General features: G+C 39.2%; 1 pseudogene; it reads left to right on the top strand.

The window, feature by feature from the left end:
• The window catches only part of LOC147449978 (phosphatidylinositol 4-kinase gamma 4-like), a 30,643-nt pseudogene extending 25,946 nt beyond the window's left edge, over nucleotides 1-4,697 (top strand).
• Nucleotides 4,698-5,007: the final 310 nt, after the last annotated feature.

The following is a 5,007-nucleotide window of genomic DNA, read 5'->3' as shown; positions in this document are numbered from 1 at the left end:
TGAGAGCCCCACTAACATATAATTCTTCCTTAATAATATTTGCCTCTTCAACATCAAGATCTTCAAGGATAAGACCATTGGTAGGTTTGGCGGGTGGAAAAAGTAGATATTAGGCAACACCTTGAAGCACGCCTCTCTTCTTTTGGAAAATCAGAGTGTCATTTTTAATCCTTTGGTCATTACAAGTCCATAAATTTTCTCATAATAGCTAGGGAGTGTTCCCTCCCATGTAGCACTGGGTCTTCCCAAAGAGTGTGTACAAGGCAACCACTTAGTAATGTCAAGTGTGCTCTTTGTATGCAGAAGCTTCAACCGCTTTACCAAAGCATAACTGAGAAAGTTATAGGTTGCTATGTTATGGGTTGACCCATCATCAATGAGTATACACACCTTGTACCCATTAGTGTAGTCATGCAGGCGGACTAATTCATGTGGACCCACAGGTTGTTTCCACATTGAAGTTGTAAGGAAGCACTCATATGCATTCATGGAATGGGACACTTATACTTGAGTACACTTTGTAGATGGGTTTAATTGCACTAATTGGAGATTGTACAAAGCCTTGTGCTTATCTTTGCTTGCCTCTTTGCCATTGCCCTTGGCTTTTTCTTGCAGTAATGTGTGGGTGGAAAGTGGGAAAGATTTTGAAAAAAAAATGGTTATAAAATTCTCCTTCAAAACCATCAATATAGAAGTAAAGAAAACAAAGTGTTTAAAACTAAAGAGAACTTGTATCGATAAACAATGAGAGAATATTGTGAAAGCGAAGAGGGAAACAACGTCGTGCCTATAGAATATTCTAGCATCCAAATGACAATTATCTAAGATAGTGGAGCAGGAGTAGCCATATCTACAAAAAAGATATGGGAGAAGTGGGAGAAACTGGCTCTCTGAAAAACATGTATGAAGCTACAATTAGTTGATGGCTATGTGGAGAGACCCATGGGAATGCTGAAACAAGTGGTAGTCACCTCATGTGGAATAGAATATGAGCATATGTTTTCCATAGTCATTTTTAGAAAGAAAATAATGCTGACATCATTATGGGATGTCCTCTAATGCGACAACTCAAGATGGTTCAAAATTGGGGTTACAACTGCATCTACCTAAGGCATGACAAAACTACCACTAGAGTAAATTTAAAAGACCACTCCTATAAAACCTTCATGAAGATACCTATTGAGGAATTTGACTCAAGTACTAAGGACAGACCAAAAGTCCCCATGTGGCTACAATTCAAGAAACCATTTGGATGTGTGGTGCATCTAAGTGTGGAGAAATAGCAAAAAGTCCTGAATGGATGGGTCATTCTTTCTTAGATCAACTTGATTAACTTGAATCCCTTGATGAGACAAGAATTCACGACATACCATCAAGTGATTCCATTAAACTTGCAACATTAGCAAGAGAGGAAATTCCATTAAACTTGCAACATTACCGAGAGAGGAAATGCCTAACTGGGTTAGTGGGTGCAAACTAAATAAATATCATTTACCTCACACCTGAGATGCTAAAGGAAGGACACACAGCTTGACAAAGAAAGATAGATTGCTTGCTACAAATTCAAGAAGTCAAAGAGGAAGCAAAACTTAGAGGAAGAGTTGGACATAAGGAGGAATGCTCCAAGGGCTGCCATCACCACCAATTCATGCAATTAAATCATCCATAGATTGGTTAGGCGGCATGGATGTACAAACTAATACGCAACTACCTAATGGATTGATTGAACATGCATTAGTCAGCACAAGGACAAGAGAAATTGTGATGAATTATGCAACCTACTACAAGATGACCACTGCACCACTAGCCCCCAACAACAAGTCAACCTCAAAACTGCAAATTGGAGGATTAGGGTAAGTATGGGGTGCAATAATATCAACATCACTATTGAAAATCATCAATGACCACATCAATTCTACATCATGTAAGACACAGATATCAATGGAGTTATAGTTCTTGGAGTACCCAGGATACACATCTACAAAGCTACACCAATGTGATCCATGAATTCCTTAAACATAATGTTCCCTTTGCTACAATGGACTATGAATGGCCAATAATTATAGACACACCACCTCATTTAACTCCACCACAGCCATAGCCAACAACTTCATGTATGCAAGGAACCTGAAAGATTAAGGAGGATAGATTAGTGCACCATTTATTGCAATGGCATGCTTGGAGAGGTAAGTGTAGAGCTGGAGAGAGATAATTTCACGATAGATTAGATGCAAAATAGGTTGATTATTGCACACAAAAAGAGAGTACAAAGAGCTACTTTTATACAAGATTGTCATAGGTGACCTTGCCTTCCACACATGCTTCTCATACACACAAGCTTCTTACTACACACACCTCTTGCTTCCATAAAGGCATACACATGCTCCACATTAATTCTAAACTAGGGATTTTTCCTATGGTGTGAGGTGCGACAAAATCCTCAACCCAAGCAACCCTTGTGGGTTTTGTAGTGTACCACTCACACATAACATCCTCCCCTCAAAACACATAAGGCTAAGGTGCACAATTGCCTCCCCTATGCACAGAGGGTGTAAGCACATAAATCCTTCCCTACATAGAGGGTTTAGGCACATAAATTCTCCCCTTGAATAAGTAGGGTTTGAAATACAAGAATCTCTTGACACAAGGTGAGATCACACAAATCCTCCCCTACAACACAAGTGAGGGTATAAGGCATAAATGAGTGCTTTCACAATACGTGACAATCATATGCTACTCCAACTTCACCATCATTGTCATCACTAGAGTCATCACAAGAAGCCATGTTAATTCTGCCTTTTCCCTTGTCTTTGTAGTGATTGTTTTTGCTTCAAGTTCTTTGTGGGTTGTTTTGATATATATAGTATTTTGTGGAGTGTTTGGTTTGTCCACAATTCTTACAAGGCTTGATAGAAAAACAATCTTTAGAGAGATGGTTGTCCCCATCACAATGTGTAAACTTGAGGTTATTTTTTAATATACCTTTCTTTGAAGAACCTACAATGTAAGCTCCTCCATTTGTGTTGCTATTGGTGCCTTTTATCTTCTTTTCAAAAGCTTGTAAGAGTTTATAACATCCTCAAGAGAGGGTATGGGATCCTTCTCCTTGAGCATGTCAGTCACAATTTGTCTATACACTTCATTTGGGAGTGCTTTGAAAAGCACCACCACTAGATCATCTCCATCTACAACACATTGGATGTAGGTGGGCTGTGTGCATATGCTCTTAAGATGGTTGACTAATGATGCAATGTCTTAATTAGGTTCCATGCTTAGGCTTTAGAGTTTCTTGTTTAGATAAATGAGTGTTTGGCTTGGATCCAAGAAATTTCTCTAGTATGTTCCAAACATCAAATGTAGTGGGGCAAGAATCTAAGAAATGCACGTAATTGTCATCTAAGGATGTGAGTAGAATCCCAAGTGCCTGCTCATTACTAGTGAAGTGCTTGTGAAGTTCATGTTTCTACTCCCTCACCTTGTTCAAGTGGCTTGACAATAGACCATAGGTTTTTGTTTGTGATAATGTGCTTGTGAAGTTCATGTTTCTACTCTCTCACCTTGTTCAAGTGGCTTGACAATAGACCGTAGGATTTTTTTCATAAGATAGCCCTTGATCTTAGTTTGCCACGTGTGGAAGCCCTACCCGCAAAATTTGTCAACGTTTTTCTCCTCCCCATGATAGTGCACTCCCTTTGTGTGGTGAGAGGAAGGTCTTACCCAAAAATTAGGCAGTGTTTAATCCTCGTGTGAGTTTATACACCAATTTATCAAGGGAATTTACAAGTGTTTTAGCAAGTGTGAAGTCACTCTTCACTATTGTGAAGAACCTCTTCACAAAGCCTGAAAAACTTGAAGTTCAGGGTTTACAAGAAATGTTGCAAAATTTTGAGCTTTATATGAGCAAGGAGTGGCCGTATATAAGCAAGGGATGGCCGAATGTGGAGCTTACAAAGCACAACCTCTTGATGTGAAGCTTCACCAAATAAAATCTTAGGCCTTTTGTAGGCTTCAGAGGAGCCAAGAACACTTTCCAAGGGGTTTATAAATGGGCAATCTTGGATAAACTGAGTCATAAAGTCTGTAAAGGAGTGTGAGTCATGTAAATTCTACCACTGGCCAAGAGAGCACTAGGTATAAAGTCTATTTTGTAAGGTGGGAAAAGGACACCCTTGTCATTATCAAGTTTTGAGTTTGAAACGTATGACTGAGAGCGGCTACTCTCTTCAAATTGTAATCATCATATCTTGAGCTCTGGTAATCACATTTAAATTTTTGCATTGTGTTCCTTTTCCAATGCTCTCTCATTCAAGTATATTCATTCGATTGTGATTTGTCACTACATGGTAGTAGGCTAAATCTGCTATTTTGAGTGTTAATGAGTGTTTTTTTACATTCCAAATATAGGAGAGTGTTCGTAGACCCTAGGGCGACCTTTCTTGTATGTTCTAGAGGTATACAATGTTGTTGGAATGTGGTCAAGTAGTCATGGGAACGTGAAAAAAGTGAATTTCAATGAAATAAATTTCAAATAAATTCAAAAAATGCCAATAACCCAAAAAATTTAATGTTGATTGATGCTGATGTTGTTGTGATGGACTTTAGATTTTGATTATATAGAACTTGTAGGCTTTGAATTGGCTTTGGCAACAACTGATAGGGAGGTTGGAGTGTGGGGATGGAGCTGCATGAGATTGTAGTGAGTTGATCCGCAATAGATGTACTAGAAGTTGGTGTTGACTTGTGAGATTTGGCAATGATGAGGGCAAGTGCAACTATGGTAGGCAGTTTGGGACTTCGTGGGGGAGATGGCGACTTATAAGTGTTGTTGATGATTCAGGCTGATTGGCATTACTTAGGATGGACTTGCAAGAAAATGTGATGATGGAAGTGTAGGACAAATAGGTGCACACATGTATAGCATGTGGACAAATCACCGTGTAGACTATGATGAAGGTATTGGCTTGTGGCAATAGACTGAAGCGAGGGCGACAATCTTGGAGCACTCAG

Source organism: Adiantum capillus-veneris, chromosome 10 (assembly GCF_014529385.1).
Source record: "Adiantum capillus-veneris isolate H3 chromosome 10, ASM1452938v2, whole genome shotgun sequence".
NCBI lineage: Eukaryota > Viridiplantae > Streptophyta > Polypodiopsida > Polypodiales > Pteridaceae > Adiantum > Adiantum capillus-veneris.
The sequence above is the reverse complement of the archived record's forward strand: the minus strand, read 5'-3'. Positions and strand labels throughout refer to the sequence as shown.